Source organism: Delphinapterus leucas, chromosome 9, assembly GCF_059928025.1.
Source record: "Delphinapterus leucas isolate spDelLeu-1000000601 "Yukka" chromosome 9, BTC_Dleu_Yukka2, whole genome shotgun sequence".
Classification (NCBI taxonomy): domain Eukaryota; kingdom Metazoa; phylum Chordata; class Mammalia; order Artiodactyla; family Monodontidae; genus Delphinapterus; species Delphinapterus leucas.
The window spans coordinates 65651529-65676434 of NC_143137.1; the positions used below are offsets into that span (position 1 = coordinate 65651529).

Genomic DNA, 24906 nt, shown 5'->3' on the forward strand with positions numbered 1-24906 from the left:
ATCTCTGTATTCTTTAAAACTTATTTTTAATATTTTCCCTTTGCTTAAGGCTTTCATGATGTTTTTCATTCTGCCCCCACTTGGCAGATTTTGGCCTCTACTTGTTTGTGCCTCTACTGTTCCATACTCCTAATATAGAAATCATAGTACCATTGTCATGATTGCTGTGTGGTTTCTTCTAGGACTCCCCTGAGAGGAAGACTGTACTTTAGTTTTTTATCTGCATCTCTAGTAGAAAGACACGTTCTTAACAGGTGCCTAGTTAATATTGTTGAATTTATGCATAGGATTATGAGTAATGAGTTGATTTTTTAAAAATAGCACAGAAAATAATTTTTACTCTAATAATCCTGCTTTTCGAAGTTGCTTTTCTTTTTAGAACCCAGAACACAATTTGAGTTGTTGGCATTACAAGGAGCCATCCGTCCCAAAGTTTACAGAGTTTGAAATTCCCAGCAACAGGGCCTGTCCTTTAAATCTCCAGAAACTTCTTATATCACAGTCATCACCTCTGAGGGTTAACATACTAGTACCTGCTGGTCTATTAAAGAGAACGAAATCTCAAGAGAGATAGGTGAGCCATAGGAAAAAAAGGCGGTCATGAATAATTTGCCATTTTCAAAAGTTTTTTGACTCATACCAGCAATTTTTTAAAGTTTTCAATACAGACATAAATGGGAAAAAACACATTTATGCAAGAACTGTAGACTCAACTACCCGAGATTATAAGTAACCTCTGAAGAGCAGGAGAGCAGAAGAGAAATTTTCTAAGTCTAGCAACATGGAAATCATGTAAATTTAGCATTTATTTGTCAAAAGATATATGCTGGGGATCGTAGCCATCAAGTAAAACATATTTAAAATGTAATGTAAATAAACCCAGTAAATGGAATAAATTGGTTTATCATTTCACATTTTATTCTTATAATATTTGTGCTCTTTTGATTCTTATATTTTTGTACTTTAGCTCATGTATAATTGGTGTTGACTTTATATTTTCTCCAAAGAAAATGTAAATAGAAAAAGAATGTTTAAAATTCCATTCTACTTAGAGATTAAAAACTTTTGTGAGTTATTTTGAGTTTATACTTAGGTGGATACTGGAAATATTTCTGCAGCTCTTCTGGCTTTGTAAATGAAGATTCTCTACATCCCCGATACTATGGAATAGGCTTTGAAAAGGCCTGAAGATGGGTGTTTTTTTTTTTTTTTTTTTAGCTAAGTGAAATTAGGAACTGGAAAATAATTCTTGCCGTATGTTCTGTGCTGTTGTGGCAGAAGACATCTCTCAGATGTTCAGGTTGCTGATGAATTAATATGAAAAGGAAGCGATGACCCTATTTCCTCTGCTGATGTTTAGCTTCATGAGGCATAAGAAAATTAAAGAGAATCTTCCTCCCTTGAGCTATCAACTCCTAAGGTCATTTTTGGTGAATCACGGTAAGTCGTGTACTCTCCAGGAGCATGCTTTGCTTTTACAGGGCAAGAAATCTCATTCCGGGGCTTCCCTGGTGGCGCAGTGGTTGAGAGTCTGCCTGCCAATGCAGGGGACGCGGGTTCGTGCCCCGGTATGGGAAGATCCCACATGCCGTGGAGCGGCTGGGCCCGTGAGCCATGGCCGCTGAGCCTGTGCGTCCGGAGCCTGTGCTCCGCAATGGGAGAGGCCACAACAGTGAGAGGCCCGCGTACCGCAAAAAAAAAAAAAAAAAAAGAAAAAAGAAATCTCATTCCTCATACTTTGGGAGCAGCACTAATTTAAAAGGGGCAGAATGTGTGCTTATTAACACAGAACTTAGGGTAAGGCTACCAGGTCCAAATTCAGGGTGAGTTATCTGACCTCTCTAAGATTTCATTTCTTGAGCTTGAAAATCCAGGTATTATTAAATACCTGTAGTGGGATTTGTGAATCCCATTGCATTGTTGTGAGCTTTGAATGAGATAATCCTGTACCCTGGCACTGAGTAAGTATGCAACAAATAGTGGTCTATTGTTATGATTAATTTATTCCTTGTTTGTTTTTCTGTTTCTTTTGTTTCTATTAACAAACATTTTTGGGAAAAACGTCAGAGCCTTATTTTTAAAATTTGGTAATTTTGGCAGTAGTATGAGCTAAGACTTTCATTACAAAGATCAAAATCTTGATGAAGTTTGCTGTATATATAACTTATAATTTACTTGTATAATGTCACTTTCCTATCCTCCTCTTCTTGTCCCCCTCTCCCACCATTTGACTTTTTTGCATGGGAGATATAAGGAGAAGTTAGATATTGAGCATGGTTCTTTTCAGTATTTCTCTCTCTAAATCCCAAGGTCTATCTTTTCTATCAGTGATAGTTTGCTCCAGGTTCACACATTTGCAGGAAATTGATGAGGAGGCAATGCCGCCCGATGCTGTGCTTCAGACTAGTGTGTTTATCAGCAGACAGTCTGGAAGCAGATCTAGGTAAACACATGCTCTTCTGCAACCTTGGCGGGAAACAGCCCCGACTTGGACGTGGCATTCAGCAGCAGCCTTCCTGGTATCTTGCAAGGTGCCCAAGCTGCTAGTGTGAAGTCCAAACTAAATACTTTGATTTTTTTGCTCTCTCTGGAAGTTATATGTCCCATGGCCTTTGTTCTGGTCTTGATCCTACTTTTACCATTCTTTCCCAGTGTGTCCCCTTTCCAGAACAAGCTAATCTTCATAGTCTTTTAATCTATGAGTCAATTAATTATCCTAGATAATTTATTAATGTCCCTAATTTAAGAAACCTGGATTAGCAGGGAGATTAAAGCCAAGATTATACAACATGGAATACTTTACACTTTTTAGATTTCCTGATGTATTAAAATATAATGCTGATTTAGGCAATCACACACAAAAATAATGAAAAAGAAATTAATTTATAAGAAACAGTGGAGGGGGCTTCCCTGGTGGCGCAGTGGTTGAGAGTCCGCCTGCCGATGCAGGGGACACGGGTTCGTGCCCTGGTCCGGGAAGATCCCACATGCCGCGGAGCGGCTGGGCCCGTGAGCCATGGCCGCTGAGCCTGCGCGTCTGGAGCCTGTGCTCCTCAACGGGAGAGGCCACAACAGTGAGAGGCCTGTGTACTGCAAAAAAAAAAAAAAAAAAAAAAGAAACAGTGGAAATGATCTAGGTTAAGATATATGATCTTTGATTCAGAGATATGTTTATAGAGGCAACAAGAATGTGAAGTCCCATTAAAATATGAGTCAAAAGTCAAATGCTTGCTTCTTTGTTAATATATGTATATGAGATGGTAATATGAGGTTGACTGCATATATTGGGTTGGAGTCTCAGAAATCTTTAAGAACATAAATGTTATCTGTAAGCTGAGGTACGGTGAATTTTATTTCTGGTAGTTCTTATAGATGAGTTTACTTATAATAAGTATGTTTAATTTAGTAATAAGAGATTAGGCAATTTTTGAATTCTCAAATATTTATTTAGTTACATATTACTAACATTTTCTAGACTAAATTCTACCTTTTCCTCTGAGCTTTTATTTTGGCTAATTTGATTACTTCAGTCAATACTTGATAGGAACTTCCACTGAAATAATTGGAGGAATGAAAGTGGACAACAGTTGTTTTTTTCTTGCCTACCACACTCATCTTCTTTTGGAAAATGAAAAGCTCTTTTTGTTTATTTGTGTACATATTTAGTTCTCCTATAACCTATTCCCCAGAGCAGGTCTGTGATTCTATATGGAGTTCCCTTAGTATCCTCCTCCTATGCCATGGGAGGGGGCATGTGACCAAGCAAAATAATCAAAGGTCTCCTGGTGAATTTTTTTAAGTTAGAATTATGGGAATCGGCTCTTTTTATGTTGCGTTGTGAATCTACACAAGAGAAGAGACAGAGCCTGGAATCTGCTGGGGGCAGTGATTCTAGCCTTGTTAAGAAGCTATGAGAAAATGAACAAGCAGAGCAAGAGAAGAAATGAGAAAGGGAGGGAAGGAGAGAGACAGGGAAACACCCCCCAGCCCCAGCCCCCGTGGTTCTCAAGGTCCTGGTTCTGGTTGCCCCAAGGCCTGTAGTTTGATTAGTGAGCCAATATAGTCCACATCTTAACTAAGCTAGTTTCAGTTGAGTTTTTGTCACTTGCACCCAGTAGAATTCTGATTAAAAGACTATTTTATAAATTAGCAGCTCTGAAGTTGTAGATGTTTGATTGAAATAACGAAATGGAAAGTGAAAATTAAATATCTCTTCAAATCATTGCAGGCAACTAATTAGCTGTGCTCTGTAATATTCTCTAATGTTTTGCCTGCTATTGTATAGTATGAAATTATATATGTAATAAGCATTATATATAATGTATATTCGTTATACTAATCCTATTTACAAAGATTTTTTATAAATAATATGTCCTGTGGAAGCACTTAGAATATGTTCACTCTATTTTAAATGAGTGAAGAAAAGAAGCACAAAGCCTTGACTTACCAGGATTATGATGGAAGGCCTGTGTTTTTAAACATAAATATGCATTCTCTATCCTGGAAGAAACTATTTCATTTAAAACATAAAGTGTGAATGTAATTTTGATCTTTGAAAAGGAAAACGCAATGCTTTTGTTGTGGTTGTTGCTGCTGTTATTTTCATCACTGCACATAGAGAAGGAAAAGTGTTATGTTCTCTAAAATTCTGGTTGTAGAGTAAAGAATGCCAATTAAGACAGCTACTCGCAAATTGAAAAGTGCCATATTCTTTTTGGAAATTGGAGAAGTAGGAGAAAGAATATGGTTGTATACCTATATGGTGATTACCTGTGTACATGTGACCATGTGTATATACAAATGCACTGATATAATACTTGAGTTATTATACACTCAATATATAACATACTTTACATATTTTTACCTTAGTATATAATAGATACTAAGTATGTAATATATTATTTACTATGTTAATATAATACTTTAGTTCTTACAAATACTTGGTGATTAGTATGTGATTGTCATTCTTCTAAACGCTACACTTTTCAACATATACAATATTAACTCAAAATGGGTGATAGACCTAAGTGTAAACCTAGTCTGTAAAATTTCTAGACAAAACCATATAGAAATAACAACTTATTTTAAGATAGTTTTTCCAGAATATAAATGGTTGTAATATAATTCTTAACCATAAAACATTCCCTGTTCATTCTATTGCATTTTAATTTAATTGGTTCACTGTTATTTAAGACATAATTGAAGTTTGGTATGACCTGTTAGAGACAATGGAAACATGAAAAGACATTTTTATCCACTATTAAGCTGTGACAAGAAATCTCTACAAATAACCTCACATTTACTTTAATAAATGTTGATTGGCTTTAAAAACAAAATGAAAAAGAAAATAAAAAATCAAATCAACTATCACACCGCTTGTTAACTTTTTCATCTTTTTATTCATTTAGCTCTAAATATTTAGATCAATTTTGAGTTGACATTTAGTAAGCATCTGTTTCTTTTAAAAAAATTGTTATGTTGTTTATAACACTCATCATACTTTAAACATTTCTAAATTATATATGGTCAAAATAAAGTTTCCTTATATGGCTTCTAGTTCTACTTTTTTACTTGGAAACAATATCCTCTATGTAAGAATTTTAAAAAATTATCCTCTTTGGTATTTCTATGTGAGATGTGAATTTCAGTTACTCAAAGATTTCTCATATACAGTGCCAAAATACTATATATATATATATATATATATATATATATATATATATATATATGATTGGACTTACAAAATTAAAAATTTCTTCTTCGTGAAAGACACTGTTAAGAAATTGAAAACTAAAGACATAGGAATTGCAGAAAATATTTGCAAAATCACACATCTGATAAAGCACCTGTATGTAAATAATAAACAGCTCTTAACACTTATAAGAAAACATACAACAAAAATAGGAAATCACGTAAAAGATGAGAACAAACACTTCACCAAAGAAGACACAAAGGTGGCAGAGAAGCATATGAAAAGATACTTAACATCATTACTCATTTGGCAAATTAAACCACGTGGATAAATCACTACATATCTATTTGGAATGGCTTTTAAATAAAGTAACAGCTCCAAGTACTGGCAAAGATGCAAAAAATTGGGACTTTCATACATTGATGGTACAATGCAAAATGGCACAGCTACTTTGGAGAACAATCTGGCAGTTTGTCATAAAGGAAAGCATTTACTTACCATATGATCCAGCAATCCAATTTGTCATTACTCAAGTGAAATGAAAACCTACCTTCACACAAAACCCTGTAGGCAAATGTGTGCAGTATTGATAGCTTTACTTGTAATCACCCAAACTGGAAACAATCCAAATGTCATTCCACCGGTGAAGAGATAAACTGTGGCACACTCACACTCAGCAATGAAAAGCATGCAGAACTGACACATGCAGTAAAATAGATAAATCAAAATGCATTATACTATGTGATAGAAGTCAGATTCAAAAGGCTGTAATACTGTTTGATTCCACTGATATAACATGCTTGAAATGGCCATACTGTTGGAACAGGGAAAAGAGCTGTGGAGTGGGGAAAGACTGCCATAAAAGGGAAAGAGGTTACTTTGGGGGGCGGTGATGAAACTGTTCTATATCTTGATTGCGGTGGTGACTATATGACTGTATACTTTTGTCAGCACTCACAGAACTGTACACTTAAAGGGTAAATTTTACTGTATTTAAATTGTATGTTAATGCTTTAAATGAAGAAAAGAAAAAAGAATAGAATGTTGGTCTCGCTCATGATTCATATCCATAAAGCAAAATCTCTGGATAAACAACAAGGTCCTACTGTATAGGGCAGGGAACTATAGTCAACATCCTGTGATAGACCAGCATGGAAAAGAATATGAAAAAGAATATATGTATAACTGAGTCACTTTGCTCTACAGTAGAAATTAATTAATTGTAAATCAAATGTACTTCAATAAAATTTTAAAAATAAAAATAAATGAATTAATTTTAAAAAGAATAACAACAAAAGCAAAAAAATATCTCACATGGCTAAGTGTCTTGGTTCTGCAAGGCATGGGGGGATGGATGGCTTTTGGGGGGTACTGCTGATATATCTGTTGACCACAGCACTGCAAGAGAGGGGGGTCACTTTGTACTTATATGTAACAATATGCTATGGTTTATTTAGTTTTGTGAATGTGAGTTGTATTTGACATTAAAAGTGTGTAATAGCAAAAAATGAAAAAAAATCAAACGTGGAAGCAACCAAAACTCTGTCTCAAACTATGAAACATACATCCCCAATTTAGTGAAATATGGACTAAATCAAGGGAAGAGTCCAAGAAAAGCGTGTTTCTCTAGATGTGGAGCAGTACACAGAATTCTCTAAAAATAGCAGCAAATGATATGAACTTATTATTTCTCAGCTGACATGACAAAATCAAGGGAGGAATTCCAAATCACTCCACAAAATGACAGGAAGATAAGGCTAAAATGAGGAAGCACGCCATAGTTATAAGAAAATGGCTTTTGTTGTGTGAGTGTGTTGGGGGAGTTTAAGGTTTTTTTCTGGAAGACAGGATTATGTGGGCTCTTGGGAGAGGGGCTACATATGCTACACAGTGGCAAGAATGTCAGGGTGGGGACTCTGCTCTTCTGCTTATCTTCTTGTTCATTAGGATTCATTAGGTTCCTATGTCTTTTGCTGCAAAAGGTTTCTAGGGTCTCAAATAAAGCTGGAAGAAGCATGGATAGTAGAAGACCCGACCCTACCTCATTTTTCTCTTCTCAGCTTCCCGCAGTCTGGGTAAGGTTTGTGCTTTGTGTTTGTGTGTGGTAGTAGGTGGCAGGGGTTGGGGGAGGTATCCTACTTTCCTTAACTTCTTTGCCAAGATATTTTCTTCATTCTCCAAATTCTCACTCTCTTCTAGGGCTTGTGATTTTCCAAATAAAAGGCAAGAATATTCTGCATATTTTTGGTTTATCTTCCCATCATATTCCTTTTCCTAAGGCATTTTACTCAGTACATAATTAAAGAATGGGAAAGATACAGGTTGAAGAAAACAAAGATTAATATCTCAAAACATCATGTACTCATAATTAGAACGAGTTAAAATGCCTATAAACCTAAAAATAAATATGCAGTACATGGGTGAACTCTAATATATGGATGAGAGCATAAGTATAAAAGTATGCTTTTTCTTAGAATGAAGACATTAGGAAAAGGTTAGTTGTGTTAAATTAAGCTATAAATTTTGTGTTTTGGGGGTGTGGAGGAGAACTTGACCAAACGCTGCTAGTTTCAAGTGAAAGATTAAGTGCCCAAGAAAAATTAGGAAAGAAAAAAATGTAAGAGACTATCCCTGTTAGTTTTTAAAATCCGTATGATCACTGTTATAAAATAGTGGAAATAGAGCTGAATACACATGGGAATTTAATAACTGATAAAAGTAACATTTCAAATAATTAGAAAACATAAATTATCTCATGAATCATATTTGAAAACTGGCAGATGGTGTAGGGAAAAAAGTGCTGGATTTTGAATTCTTATGTAAAACAGAGTGGGGTTTACTTTTAATTGAACAAATTTGAAACCATAGAAATACCAAAGAGGAAATAAAAAAAAAATCTTAGAGGAGATTGTTTCCAAGTAAAAAACTAAAACTAGAAGCCACAAAATAAAACTTTATTTTGACTGTATATAATTTAGAAATGTTTAAAGTATAATGAGTGTTAGAAACAACACAACAAAATTTTAAGAAAGAAACAGATGCTTACCAAATGTCATCTCCCCAAAATTGATCTATGAATTTAGGGCTAAATTAATAAAAATATGAATGAGTTAACAAGGGTGTGATAGTTGATTTGTTTTGTTTTGCTTTGTGTTGTTTTGTTTTGCTTTGTGTTGTTTTGTTTTTAAAACCAAGCAACATTTATTGAAATAAATGTGATGTTACTTGTAGAGAGATTTCTTGTCACACCTTACAGCGTGTTTTCTCATGTTTCACTTGTTTCTACCGGGTCCTGCCAGACTTCAATTATGTTTTAAATAATAGTGAACCAATTAAACTAAAATGCAATACATATGAGATCTAATTCTAGAGGGTCCAGTGAACTGGGAATGTTTTATGGTTAAGAATTATATTAAAACCATTTATATTCTGGAAACACTATCTTAAATAATTATATAAAACTTCAGTGAGAGCAACTGTATCAATTAAGTAACTAAACTAAAAGGGCATCAATCAGAATGAATTTAAAGAGAGAAAACACATTTGCTATCCAGCTGTGCCTGTGGATGTTGGTGGGGAGGAGTTGCCCACTGTACACCTGATTCAAACCTGCAGATTGCTGTCCGTCCAGGTGCCCTCACAGCTCACCCCTCCAGCTCCCCTGCAGCCCCGAGGATGCAGGGATTTCCTGACCCTGTTTGACTGCTGCTCGGGGCCACATGTGGAATAGGTGCTATGGGGTCCCCTGGAAAAAGCTGGATTTACAATTCTAATTCAGGCAATTTTTTCCTGTTGTAAAGATGTTTTTCCTTAGATCTTTGAGCTTTTTCTTGGTCAACAGAACTGTCAAGCAACTTCCTTGAGCCATTTTCTCATGGGAGCTGATCCACCTTCGACTGAAGGAAACGATGCTTTCCAGTTTTTTTTCCTCCCGGTATTGGGCCATCTTCCTGTACCAAGTCAAGGTTTTGGTGTATAAGGCTGATGTTTTCATCCACTTTGGGAAATTTCTCCTTTACTTTGAAGAGGTAAATTCCCTCCTCCATTGATTTTCTGTGAAGTTGCATTTCATATTCTGGATGTAGTTCAGGAAGTATCTGGGGTTTTAACTGAAACCTTTAACCTTTCTTTAAAATTGTGAATTTTCACACTGCTGTAGTTGGGGACTTTTGATTGATTTGAACTGTAAGTAATCTGTGTATTTGATTTTCATCACATAACTTTTCCTTGTTTTTCTTTTTCAATTTTTTTGAAGTTAACTTTTAAGTTAACATCATCAGTGAGTTTCCTCAAATTGTCAACTGATCCATAATCTTGGTTTCCGTTTTCTGATTCACTCTTTTTTTTTTCTAATTTCCTGTTGCATCATTGTATAATCTTCTATAAAGAAAGCAGGTAAGTTTATCATTTTCAGCACAGATTCAGTCAGATTTTTTTTTTTTTTTTTTTTTCGGTACGCGGGCCTTTTGCTGTTGTGGCCTCTCCAGTTGTGGAGCACAGGCTCCGGACGCTCAGGCTCAGCGGCCATGGCTCACGGGCCCAGCCGCTCCGCGGCATGCGGGATCTTCCCGGACCAGGGCACGAACCCGCGTCCCCTGCATCGGCAGGAGGACTCTCAACCACTGCGCCACCAGGGAAGCCCTCAGTCAGATTTTAATCGGCTCTTTTTTATCATCCACAACCTGCTTCCTTGTGTGTTAAAGTTTTCAAGCATTTCTTTCTGTTCCTTCAGCTCTGCTACTCTGTCCTACCATTTAGCATCTTCTTGGGCAAGCAGCTTTAGCCTTTCCTGAACATTTTCTTCAAAACCATTAGCTATTTTCCTCTGACATTATTCTAAGATGCCTTTAAGATAATTTTGGCCTCAGTCACTTAGGTCTGAAGAGATTTTGATTTTTTTTTTTTTTTTTCGGTACGCGGGCCTCTCACTCTTGTGGCCTCTCCCGTTGCGGAGCACAGGCTCCGGACGCGCAGGCTCAGCGGCCATGGCTCACGGGCCCAGCCGCTCTGCGGCATGTGGGATCCTCCCGAACCGGGGCACGAACCCGTGTCCCCTGCATCGGCAGGCGGACTCCCAACCACTGCGCCACCAGGGAAGCCCTTGGTGTCTTCTTGAGTGACTATATTTGTTCTTCAAGATGAGCCATTTTTACTCCATGAAATGAAATTCTAGGGGACCTGCTTTTCTCTTCTTTGATGAGAAAGTTTACTGTATCCCTCAAGAAGAAGGTGGACCTGTTTGCATCTCTAGTAAGTGCGGCCAGTTACAGGGTTTATAACTTCAGAGGTCTGGCCTCCACCACAGGTGACTTAAGGGCTCCAAAGGCAATGAGGCTTCTCACTGATGTTATGCTGCTTTTCAACGAGGGCAGAAAATCTTCGGCTGACTTATTTTCCCTCAACATACAGCAGCATTTTACTGTATAAACAGTCAAAGTGGTACATATCAAAATTTCCAAGGAAAATTGGAATAGACTTGAACCTTGTGTCCATAATTCAGACAACAACATCATTGCACAGTCGCCACAGAGCTGGCCAGAAGGACATTTCTGTGGCTGCCTGGAGGCCCTCCCTGCCTGTCATGGGAAGGCAGCTCTGCTTCTGGCCAGTAGCTTAAGGGCGCCAATTGCCTTCCCAGCACTCTGTGACTGTTCTACCCCAAACTATCAAGCCCTGACCACCAGGAGAAACCATTAGTGGGGCTACAGGAGGGGTCCACGGTAATGAAGCTTTGCTCTCGAACTTTGTCCTGGAACTGCACAAGTAGGAGGGGTTCTTATTTGTACTTCTGTTGGGGAAAAAAGCCAACTACTACAGCCAGTTCCAACCAGCCCATGATCTGTGAGAAGTCTAGGCTTACCTGGCCCTGTAAGAAACCTGGGGGATCCTAGCAGTGCCATGCCCTCACCAGTCTACAGAAATGAGAGGGAAGAAGCCTGTGTTTTTTATCCTGGTTCTGCTTCTTCAATAACTTCATGACCCAGGGCTTCAAAATTATCACTGATATTTGAGGAAAGCAATGCAAATCATAAATCATCTTCCTGTGGAGCATTTATTTAAGTTAACTGTTCTATGAGTCTGACCATCCTATGAGGTTGTTAAATCTCCTTTGACTGATAACCTTAAGCTTAGGCAGGTTAAATGGCTTGTCCAGTAACTGATACTGAATCAGTTATCCGACTCCAAGTACAGTTTGTTTGTTTTGTAAATATATCCTTGATGTGAACACCTCCTGCTCCCTCTTTTTTTTTTAATTTTTATTTTATATTGGAGTATAGTTGATTCACAATGTTGTGTAAGTTTCAGGTGTACAGCAAAGTGATTCAGTTATACATAAACATGTAGCTATTCTTTTTCAAGATCTTTTCCCATTTAGGTTATTACAGAATATTGAGCAGTGTTCCCTGTGCTATACAGTAGGTCCTTGTTGGTTATCTATTTTAAATATAGCAGTGTGTACATGTTAATCCCAAACTCCCAATCTATCCCTCCCCCAACAACAACCCCCTTGTTCCTCTTCTTTTTAAAACAAGGATTTATTAAATAATTCTAAGGTCCATTCAACTAAAAAAAATCTATAATTCCTTCATTATTATTTTTGCTTTATTGTAATAGCAAAGTTGACCATTTTTGTAACATGTGTTATTTACCCATCTGCTTAACTAGCTTAATGGAGTAACTTAAGTTCTAATGTCTGCTATCCATTCCTTTCTTACTATTAACTACAAAATCTCAAAAGAAGTATGGAGCAGCATTTTATTAAATACAGACTAATAACCTGTTTTTTTTTTTAACATCTTTATTGGAGTATAATTGCTTTACCATGGTGTGTTAGTATCTGCTTTATAACAAAGTGAATCAGTTATACATATACACATATTCCTATATCTCTTCCCTCTTGCGTCTCCGTCCCTCCCACCCTCCCTATCCCACCCCTGTAGGTGGTCACAAAGCACCGAGCTGATCTCCCTGTGCTATGTAGCTGCTTCTCACTAGCTATCTATTTTACGTTTGGTAGTGTATATATGTCCATGCCACTCTCTCACTTTGTCCCAGCTTACCATTCCCCCTCCCCGTATCCTCAAGTCCATTCTCTAGTAGTCTGCAACTTTATTCCTGTCTTGCCCCTAGGTTCTTCATGACCAATTTTTGTTTTTTAGATTCCATATATATGTGTTAGCATATGGTATTTGTTTTTCTCTTTCTGACTTACTTCACTCTGTATGACAGTCTCTAGGTCCATCCACCTCACTACAAATAACTCAGTTTCATTCCTTTCTATGGCGGAGTAATATTCCATTGTATATATGTGCCGCATCTTCTTTATCCATTTCTCCGTCGATGGACACTTAGGTTGCTCCGATGTCCTGCCTATTGTAAATAGTGCTGCAATGAACATTGTGGTACATGACTCTTTTTGAATTATGGTTTTCTCAGGGTATTTGCCCAGTAGTGGGATTGCTGGGTCATATGGTAGTTCTATTTGTAGTTTTTAAATGAACCTCCATACTGTTCTCCATAGAAGCTGTACCAATTCACATTCCCACCAGCAGTGCAAGAGTGTTCCCTTTTCTCCACACGCTCTCCAGCATTTATTGTTCCTAGATTTTTTGATGATGACCATTCTGACCGGTGTGAGATTATATCTCATTGTAGTTTTGATTTGCATTTCTCTAATGATTAATGATGTTGAGCATTCTTTCATGTGTCTGTTGGCAATCTGTATATCTTCTTTGGAGAAATGTCTATTTAGGTCTTCTGCCCGTTTTTGGACTGGATTGTTTGTTTTTTTGATATTGAGCTGCATGAGCTGCTTGTAAATTTTGCAGATTAACCCTTTGTCAGTTGCTTCATTTGCAAATATTTTGAGGGTTGTCTTTTCATCTTGTTTATGGTTCCCTTTGCTGTGCAAAAGCTTTGAAGTTTCATTAGGTCCCATTTGTTTATTTTTGTTTTTATTTCCATTTCTCTAGGAGGTGGGTCAAAAAGGATCTTGTTGTGATTTATGTCATAGAGTGTTCTGCCTATGTTTTCCTCTAAGAGTTTGATGGTGTCTAGCCTTACATTTAGGTCTTTAATGCATTTTGAGTTTATTTTTGTGTATGGTGTTAGGGAGTGTTCTAATTTCATACTTCTACATGTTACCTGTCTAGTTTTCTCAGCACCACTTATTGAAGAGGCTGTCTTTTCTCCACTATATATTCTTGCCTGCTTTATCAAAGATAAGGTGACCATGTGTGCATGGGTTTATCTCTGGGCTTTCTATCCTGTTCCATTGATCTATATTTCTGTTTCTGTGCCAGTACCATACTGTGTTGATTACTGTAGCTTTGTAGTATAGTCTGAAGTCAGGGAGCCTGGTACCTCCAGCTCCGTTTTTCTTTCTCAAGATTGCTTTGGCTATTCAGGGTGTTTTATGTTTCCATACAAATTGTGAAACTTTTTGTTCTAGTTCTGTGAAAAATGCCAGTGGTAGTTTGATAGGGATTGCACTGAATCTGTAGATTGCTTTGGGTAGTAGAGTCATTTTCACAATGTTGATTCTTCCAATCCAAGAACATGGTATATCTCTCTATCTATTTGTATCATCTTTAGTTTCTTTCATCAGTGTCTTATAATTTTCTGCATACAGGTCTTTGTCTCTTTAGGTAGGTTTATTCCTAGATATTTTATGCTTTTTGTTGCAGTGGTAAATGGGAGTGTTTTCTTAATTTCACTCTCAGATTTTTCATCATTAGTGTATAGGAATGCTAGAGATTTCTGTGCATTAATTTTGTATCCTGCTACTTTACCAAATTCATTGATTAGCTCTAGTAGTTTTCTCGTAGCATCTTTAGGATTCTCTATGTATAGTATCGTGTCATCTGCAAACAGTGACAGCTTTACTTCTTCTTTTCTGATTTCAATTCCTCTTATTTCTTTTTCTTCTCTGAGTGCTGTGGCTAAAACTTCCAAAACTATGTTGAATAATAGTGGTGAGAGTGGGCAACCTTGTCTTGTTCCTGATCTTAGTGGAAATGGTTTCAGTTTTCCACCATTGAGGATGATGTTGGCTGGGGGTTTGTCACATATATAGCCTTTAGTATGTTGAGGAAAGTTCCCTCTATGCCTACTTTCTGCAGGGCTTTTATCATAAATGGGTGTTGAATTTTGTTGAAAGCTTACTCTGCATCTATTGAGATGATCATATGGTTTTTCTCCTTCAGTTTGTTAATATGGTGTATCACGTTGATTGATTTGCCTATAATGAAGAAGCCTTGCATTCCTGGGATAAACCCCACTTGATCATAGTTTATGATCCTTTTAATGTGCTGTTGGATTCTGTTTGCTAGTATTTTGTTGAGGATTTGTGCATCTCTGTTCATCAGTGATATTGGCCTGTAGTTTTCTTTCTTTGTGACACCTTTGTCTGGTTTTGGTATCAGACTGATGGTGGCCTCATGGAAGGAGTTTGGGAGTGTTCCTCCCTCTGCTATATTTTGGAAGAGTTTGAGAAGGATAGGTTTTAGCTCTTCTCTAAATGTTTGATAGATTTTGCCTGTGAAGCCATCTGGTCCTGGGCTTTCGTTTATTGGAAGATTTTTTTTTTTTTTTTGCAGTATGCGGGCCTCTCACTGTTGTGGCCTCTCCTGTTGCGGAGCACAGGGTCTTGATGCGCAGGCTCAGTGACCATGGCTCACGGGCCCAGCCGATCTGTGGCATGTGGGATCTTCCCGGACCGAGGCACAAACCCGTGTCCCCTGCGTCGGCAGGTGGACTCTCAACCGCTGCGCCACCAGGGAAGCCCTGTTGGAAGATTTTTAATCACAGTTTCAGTGATTGTGATTGGTCAGTTCATATTTTCTATTTCTTCCTGGTTCAGTCTCAGAAGGTTGTGTATTTCTAAGAATTTGTCCATTTCTTCCAGGTTGTCCATTTTATTGGCATATAGTTGTGTGTAGTAATCTCTCATGATCCTTTGTATTTCTACCGTGTCAGTTGTTACTTTTTCTTTTTCGTTTCTAATTCTATTGATTTGAGTCTTCTCCCTTTATATCTTGAGAAGTCTGGCTAATGGTTTATCAATTTAGTTAATCTTCTCACAGAACCAGCTTTTAGTTTTATTGATCTTTGCTATCGTTTCCTTCGTTTCCTTTTCATTTATTTCTGATGTGATCTTTATGATTTCTTTCCTTCTGCTAACTTTGGGGTATTTTTGTTCCTCTTTCTGTAATTGCTTTAGGTGTAAGGTTAGGTTGTTTATTTGAGATGTTTCTTGTTTCTTAAGGTAGGATTGTATTGATATAAACTTCCCTCTTAGAACTGCTTTTGCTGCATCCCATTGGTTTTGGGTCGTCGTGTTTTCATTGTCTTTTGCTTCTAGGTGTTTTCTGATTTCCTCTTTGATTTCTTCAGTGATCTCTTGGTTATTAAGTAGTGTGTTGTTTAGCCTCCATGTGTTTGTATTTCTTACAGATTGTTTCCTGTAATTCATATCTAGTCTCATAGCATTGTGTTCCTAAAAGATACTTGATACAATTTCAATTTTCTTAAATTTACCAAGGCTTGATTTGTGACCCGAGATATGATCTATCCTGCAGAATGTTCCATGAGCACTTGAGAAGAATGTGTATTCTGTTGTTTTTGGATGGAATGTCCTATGAATATCAATTAAGTCCATCTTGTTTAATATATCATTTAAAGCTTGTGTTTCCTTATTTATTTTCATTTTGGATGATCTGTCCATTGGTGAAAGTGGGGTGTTAAAGTCCCCTACTGTGATTGTGCTACTGTTGATTTCCCCTTTTATGGCTGTTAGTATTTGCCTTATGTATTGACGTGCTCCTTTGTTGGGTGCATAAATATTTACAATTGTTATATCTTCTTCTTGGATTGATCCCTTGATCATTATGTAGTGTCCTTCTTTGTCTCTTCTAATAGTCTTTCTTTTAGTCTATTTTGTCTGATATGAGAATTGCTACTCCAGCTTTCTTTTGATTTCCATTTGCATGGAATCTCTTTTTCCATCCCCTCCCTTTCAGTCTGTATGTGTCCCTAGGTCTGAAGTGGGTCTCTTTTAGACAGCATATATGCAGGTCTTGTTTTTGTATCCATTCAGCCAATCTATGTCTTTTGGTTGGAGCATTTAATCCATTTACATTTAAGGTAATTATCGATATGTATGTTCCTATTACCATTTCTTAATTGTTTTGTGTTTATTATGGTAGGTCTTTTCCTTCTCTTGTGTTTCCTGCCTAGAGAAGCTCCTTTAGCTTTTGTTGTAAAGCTGGTTTGGTGGTGCTGAATTCTGTTAGCTTTTGCTTGTCAGTAGCGGTCTTAATTTCTCCATCTAATCTGAATAAGATCCTTGCTGGGTAGAGTAATCTTTGTTGTAGGTTTTTCTCCTTCATCACTTTAAATATGTCCTGCCACTCCCTTCTGGCTTGCAGAGTTTCTGCTGAAAGATCAGCTGTTAACCTTATGGGGATTCCCTTATGTGTTATTTGTTGTTTTTCCCTTGCTGCTTTTAATATTTTGTCTTTAATTTTTCATAGTTTGATTAATATGTGACTTGGCGTGTTTCTCCTTGGATTTATCCTGTATGAGACTCTCTGTGCTTCCTGGACTTGATTAACTTTTTCCTTTTCCATATTAGGGAAGTTTTCAAGTATAATCTCTTCAAATATTTTCTCAGACCGTTTCTTTTTCTCTTCTTCTTCTGGGACCCCTATAATTTGAATGTTGGTGCATTTAATGTTGTCTCAGAGGTCTCTGAGACTGTTCTCAGTTCTTTTCATTCTTTCTTCTTTATTCTGCTCTGCATTAGTTATTTCCACTATTTTTCCTTCCTGGTCATGTAGACGTTCTTTTGCCTCAGTTATTCTGCTATTGTTCCCTTCTAGAGAATTTTTAATTTCATTTATTTTGTTCATCACTTTGTTTGCTCTTTAGTTCTTCTAGGTCCTTGTTAAACGTTTCTTATACTTTCTCCATTCTCTTTCCAAGATTTTGGATCATCTTTACTATCATTATTCTGAATTCTTTTTCTGGCAGACTAACTATTTCCTCTTCATTTGTTAGGTCTTTTGGGTTTTTGCCTTGCCCCTTCATCTGCTGTGTGTTTTTCTGTCTTCTCATTTTGCTTAACTTACTGTGTTTGGGGTCTCCTTTTCGCAGGCTGCAGGTTCGTAGTTCCCATTGTTTTTGGTGTCTGTCCCCAGTGACTAAGGTTGGTTCAGTGGGTTGTGCAGGCTTCCTGGTGGAGCGGACTAGTGCCTGTGTTCTGGTGGTTGAGGCTGGATCTTGTCTTTCTGGTGGGCAGGTCCATGTCTGGTGGTGTGTGTTTTGGGGTGTCTGTGGCCTTATGATTTTAGGCAGCCTCTGTGCTAATGGATGAGGTTGTGTTCCTGTCTTGCTAGTTGTTTAGCATAGGGTGTCCGGCACTGTAGCTTGCTGGTCATTGAGTGAAGCTGGGTGTTGGTGTTGAGATGGAGATCTCTGGGAGATTTTCGCCGTTTGATATTACGTGTAGCTGGGACGTCTTTTGTAGACCAGTGTCTTGAACTTGGCTCTCCCACCTCAGTGGCACAGTCCTGAGGCCTGCCTGGGGCACCAAGAGCCTGTCCTCCACACGGCTCAGAATAAAAGGGCGGAAAAAAAAGAAAGAAAGAGAAGATAAAATAAAATAAAGTGAAATAAAATAAAGTTATTAAAATAAAAAATAATTATTAAGAAAAAAAATAAAACAACGGACGGATAGAACCCTAGGACAAATGGGGAAGCAAAGCTATACAGACAAAATCTCACACAGAGGCATACACATACACACTCACAAAAAGAGGAAAAGGGGAAAAAATAATAAATCTAGCTCTCAAAGTCCACTGCCTCAATTTGGGATCATTCGTTGTCTATTCATGTATCCCACAGATGCAGGGTACATCAAGTTGATTGTGAAGCTTTAATCCGCTGCTTCTGAGGCTGCTGGGAGAGATTTCCCTTTCTCTTCTTTGTTCTCACAGATCCCGGGGTTCAGCTTTGGATTTGGCCCCGCCTCTGTGTGTAGGTCACTGGAGGGCGTCTGTTCTTCACTCAGACAGGACGGGTTTAAAGGAGCAGCTGCTTCGGGGACGCTGGCTCACTCAGGCCGGGGGGGCGGGGAGGGAGGGGCACGGAGTGCGGGGCGAGCCTGCGGCAGCAGAGGCCGGCATGACGTTGCACCAGCCTGAGGCGCGCCATGCGTTCTCCCGGGGAAGTTGTACCTGGATCACGGGACCCTGGCAGTAGCGGGCTGCACAGGCTCCTGGGAGGGTAGGTGTGGACAGTGACCTGTGCTTGCACACCGGCTTCTTGGTGGCGGCAGCGGAAGCCTTAGTGTCTCATGCCTGTCTCTGTGGTCCGCGCTTATAGCCGTGGCTCGCGCCCATCTCTAGAGCTCCTTTAAGCGGCACTCTTAATTTTCTCTCCTTGCACACCCTCAAAACAATGGTCTCTGGCCTCTTAGGCAGGTCCAGACTTTTCCCCGGACTCCCTCCCGGCTAGCTGTGGCTCACTAGCCCCCTTCAGCCTTTGTTCACGCAGACAGCCCCAGTCCTCTCCCTGGGATCCGACCTCCGAAGCCTGAGCCTCAGGTCCCAGCCCCCGCCCGCCCTGGCGGGTGAGCAGACAAGCCTCTCGGGCTGGTGAGTGCCGGTTGGCACTGATCCTCTGTGCGGGAATCTCTCTGCTTTGCCCTCCGCACCCCTGTTGCTGTGCTGTCCTCCGCAGCCCGAAGCTTCCCCCCTCCGCCACCTGCAGTCTCTGCCCGCGAAGGGTCTTCCTAGTGTGTGGAAACCTTGCCTCCTTCACAGCTCCCTCCCACTGGTGCAGATCCCATCCCTATTCTTTTGTCTCTGTTTTTTCTTTTGCCCTACCCAGGTACGTGGGGAGTTTCTTGAACTTTGTGAGGTCTGAGGTCTTCTGTCAGCGTTCAGTAGGTGTTCTGTAGGAGCTGTTCCACATGTAGATGTATTTCTGATGTATTTGTGGGGAGGAAGGTGATCTCCGTGTCTTACTCTTCAGCCATCTTGAAGCTCCTCTGGTTTCTTTCTTTTTAAAATTTAGTCCATGAGATTATGCTCAAGAGATACTTTTCAGAAGGAATTAGAATAATTGTTATAAATAATTTAATATCTTGAAATAAATTAATTTTTTCTGGGTATTAATTTCTGTTTCTTTTGGTTATAAATAAATTATTTTGAAGAAAAAGCTTTTAATTTTCATATTTTTGTCTTATTTGCATTTGTTAGTCTGATAGAAGTTATTAAGGCAAATAAATTATTACTGTTGAGCATTTTGTTACTATGGTTTCAGATCTCCATGTTTTATTAATAGAACTGTATTTGGGGGATGAGCCTATTTTACTTCAATAATTTACTTCTATTTAAATTATTAGATATATCAAAATCTGTAGCATATGAAAGCAGCCTATTTCTGCCACCATAGTCAAAATTTTCATCCAAATAATCCTTGACCATTTTTTCTATCTCTTTATTGCTCTAAAAAAAACCAAGACCAGTGATAATAACCAACACCAAATTAAAAAATCATACAGAAATTCCAGAATTTTCATTTAGGATTAGTGTCTGCAAACCACCTCTGTATTTCCTTTTACAGTGAAGGATGTTTGTGTAAAAATATAAAGAGAGCAGTAAGAAAATACAAATACAATCTATCGTTTCCGAACATTAGTGGTGAGGGGTGAGTAGCTGGGAGGTTGAGGGGAAGGCTAAAATAAAAACAGTATATGAGTTTACCAGGGACCCATAAACTCCATTACATTGATACAATTTGAGTATATGTGGGGAGGCAAATGTAGGTAGTTTGGAAGAAAGAGACCCTGTCATTTTTTCTGAAATTCTCACAAGCCTCTGTAACCAACAAAAATTCAAGAATCACCAACCTGTCAATAGCGATGCAAATTATCATTTGATTTTGAAATGATAAACAATATCTAGTTATTCTAAATTATTGCCTTTAAAATGATTAAACAACTGCTTGGTTTTTCTTCATGTTCTTTATTATTATTTTCATTCATGGTCAGTGGAGGCACCAAGTGATATGGGGGAGGGGAAGGGGGAAGAGGGATGGGGAGCCAGACTGGTGTCCATTAGCCTCTCCTAAACCTTGCCAAATAAACAAACAAGTGAAAGTAAATGATTCGCTTGCTATGAAAATTAAGCTTGAAGACAAGTCTGCTTACCTTTCTTCAACCAGATTACTCCCCTAGACTCATCTACTTAGGAATTTCTGAAGCTTCCAAGGTAGTAATTAGTGCCTGCAATAGTTGAATGTACTTAGCCTCCTAAAAACAGAATTATTTGTTTTACTCTATACTTACTTTTCCACAGAACATTTTGAGTTCAGCCCTGTTCTACACTCCCGTCCTTAGAGACCATCTTGGACTCTACCTTCACCATGACACTGGGACCAGATTTTTAAATGACCTTTGCTGGCTTAAAATGCCCTTATTTCCTATGGAAAAGTAAAGTTGAATTGTTCCAGATATGATGCATTTAGGATATCCTTTCCCTCTTTTACTTCCTTAATTATATTCATGTTTTTCTGTTGGTTTCAAACATCCCCACCGCACCCCTCCCTCTCCAGGATTTTAAGCAATTTGAAGTCAACCTTTCATAGAATGTGTTTTATTTTCCTTTAGTCATCTTTCTTCTCCTTGATCTATCATAGTGCTTTGCATGTAGTAGAAGTTTGTTGAATGTTTATTTAATAAAACCACAAGAGTTGGACTACTCCCCAGAAACTAGAACATTTTCCTTGCATCTTACAGCATACCTTCTGCATTTTCAGTATAAAAAACAAAACCAACACAAGAGTAGGGTGGGGACGTGGGGAGCAGGGGTTTAAGAAGATGGTAGAGGCAAGTGGTGGTGCTGAAAATGAGCAGCCCTTTCTATCAGGGGAGATTCCTAAAGCTTGCTCTCTGGTGGGGCTAAAAGGCAGGATTTAAGTTACACGCTTCCCCATGGAGCAAGGTTTCTGTGCCCTTCTCAGAAGTGCTCCTTTTTTTCTCATAGGCCCTACTCAGATAATGTTATGTGACATCATAGAAGGTGCAAGCATCCGATTTTCAATTCTGTAATAGACCCTTTCTCCTCCTTCCTTTGTCTGATTAATTTCTCTTTCCATTCAATTAAAAAAAATTGTCAGAGAAGGGATTAGATGTTTTCCTAGTTCTCCAGTCTGCACACACGTGTGCGCACGCACACACACACACACACATTCTCTCTCCTTTTTTTTTGTGGCTTATTTGTAAAGTACTAGGTGTTTTAAGTAGTAGATTTTCTCTATGTTTCTTTAGTTTTTATCTTATTAAGAGTAAGGTTACTTTCGTTTTCATACTCCTCTCTAAGGGGTGTAGATGCTATTAGAATAGTTTTTTTTTTTTTTCCAATGAAAATCACATGAATAGTTTTGAATAAGGAAAGTATTGAGTGCACCCGGGTGCATAGGCAGCTGGACAGTTTTCAGAGAGGGGAACTCATGGGCGGGTGAACCACTTCTCTCCTCGCAAAGTGTTTGCCTCAGGGAATTAGTGACTAGAAACTTTGCATCCTCGAGTTTATGATACTCAGGTATACACTAGTAGAACACTTTCCTAAATAACTGCTTTCTTTAGCAAATTCCACTTTTTTAAAGAGAGTTATGTGGTAAAAATCATTTTAGTTCAAATTTACTGTAGAATTCCACAAATTAAATGGTAGTCCTTCTCAGTTAAATGCACTTGTTGACCCAGGTCATCCTGATTTGCCTTCATAGTAAATAAAGTAACTTCTATTTAAAATACACTTATTTTTTCACGAATGCTTTCATCAATGAGAAACTCTGCAACTCATTTTAATAAGTGCTTATATTAAGTAAACAGAAGGACATTTAGAAGTGCTAAATATACTTTTTTTACTATCAAGATATACAATTATAAAGCAGTTTTTCTTAAACACAATAATTAATTCAAATTAAGCTCTTGACAACTCTTTCCAACTTGACTCTATTACATGAAATATTATTTTGGTGTATTCTAAAGAGGCTGAGATAGAAAAATGTGAATTATAGTTTAGAATATAATATAGTAAAGCTGTACGTCTCTACTGATAGTAGTTTTTCTGTGCATAATTCTTAAATATATAAATCAGATCAATTGTTTTATAAATGTAGATGCCTGGGCAATCACCATATAGATCAAGATACAAAATATCTCCAGCACCTCAGGAGGCTCCCTCACACCCCATGTCAGCATACAAAGGTAAGGATAATTATAACTTACCACCATGAGTTAATTTTTCCTATTTTTGAACTTCATGTAAATGGAATCATACAGTATTTCCTTTCTTGAGTCTGTCTTCTTTTGCTGAACATCATGTCTGGGAGATTCATTTACGTTGTTGCTTGTAACAATGGTTGGTTCTTTTTCATTACTGAGAGCATGAATACTACACAATTGGTTTATCCCTTCTACTGTTGAGGGACATTTGAGTGAAACTCAGTTTTGGACAATTATGAATAAAGGTTCTATTTACATTTTTGTTCATGTCTTTTAGTGGATCTAAGACGTGAACTGTACTCATTATTGCCAGGTTCAGACTTGTTGGGTCATAGGTATTTTTAGTTTTACTCTATAGCCAAATAATTTTTCGAAGTGGTCGTACCAACTGTCACTTCCACCAGCGATTCATGAGTTCTAGTCACTCCACATTTTCACTATCACTTTGTATTGTTAGTTTTTCTCCTGTTCAACAATCTGCTGTGTGTATTGATATATTATTGTAGTTTTAATTTGCATTTCCCTCATAATGTGTTGAGCACCTTTCCATATGCTTTGGGCCATAATACAAATTGTCTTTTTTATCCCTAATTACTCAAAAATTCCTTTTGGCCTTTAGTCTTTTACTACTTCTTAATATTCTTGTCACTGTTTCCTTTTTGTTAGTTATTTGCAAGCTAAACCTAGATTTACTGCACTTAAAAATCACTGCAAGTTGGACCCTCTAATATCTCTAAGTTTGAGAACAGAAAATGATCGTCTTTATGCTTGTGGTATTTTACCAATTCTGTTTTAAATAGGAGGTTTGAACCTAATTGTAAAATTTCTGTCTTTTGGTGATAATTACAAAAAGGAAACAAGGAAATAAATTGCTTTGTTTCTCTTTCCTAATATCCTGTGGTAAAATCTTGTCAATTTATAAGCTATATCAGAGATGGTGCTTTTTTTTTTTTTAAACTATCACAGATAAATACACATTGTTAAGGCTGGAATGAGTAGCTTTCAGACAGAAACAGTTCCCATCACTAAATATATTCAAGCAGAAACTGGTAACCATCTATCAGAGAGTAAGAATGAAAATTTGCACTTAATTGTAAGTTAGCCTAGTTACATTTTAAGGTTTTTTCAAGCTATAAGGAAATTGGGAATATGGAAATTCTTTCTGACACAGATTTTCAATCACATGCCTTTTAAGATGGTCATTTTTCATTGGCTTCCATGATCTTAACAACCACTCTGAACAAAACGCTTTAAAATTTGTATTTTTATTTTATGGATGAGGAAAATAGGGCCCCAAAATTGTTCACTCTGGTAAATCTATGAGGTGGCAGAGCCTGAAATAGGTCACAGTTTCCCTGGCACCGGTCCTGTTTTTCAGTCCTGGGGCTGGAGTTTATAACCCCAGAGAACAGGAGGAGTAAATAGATACCCAGATGCTGGTGCTAGGGTTTGCTCACATGCTGTCCATTACATATACATTAATTTGGAGGATTTACAGGAGAGGAAATAGATAACGTTGAGACAGGATCGTATACAGAACACGATGTAGGGTGAAATTGAAGAGTGGTAGGTGCAATAAGGTTTGGGTCAACATGGGTATCTCAGGAGATTGAGAAGGATCAGAGTGATAAGAAATACAATGAACCTAACTGTTAAGAGAGAAAGAGCACTAAGGTCTGTAGAGTTAGGTGGATGACATCTTGTGAGCATCGGCTGGCTGTGTATTGTGGCTGGGAGTGAGGTAGAAGGTGAAGTTTGACTGTGGATTTGTAAAATTCTCAGTACACAAGTTATATGTGCCTTTTTTCTAAGGTTATGGAGAATGTAAATATCTATGATGAATCCTTAAAAACATAAGAAGAAACAGGGGAAAAATTAAATGAATATAGCTACTTATTATTCAGCTCTAATACTGTCT

At 37.8% G+C, this 24906-nt stretch overlaps 1 long non-coding RNA gene across 1 annotated transcript in view; it reads left to right on the top strand.

The window, feature by feature from the left end:
• LOC149748423 (uncharacterized) overlaps window positions 1-24906 on the top strand; it is a 63548-nt gene that overhangs the window by 17893 nt on the left and 20749 nt on the right. Inside the window, exon 2 of the long non-coding RNA XR_016394362.1 lies at window positions 22883-22970. This is a non-coding gene — a long non-coding RNA (uncharacterized LOC149748423). The remainder of the gene's footprint in view (window positions 1-22882; window positions 22971-24906) is intronic.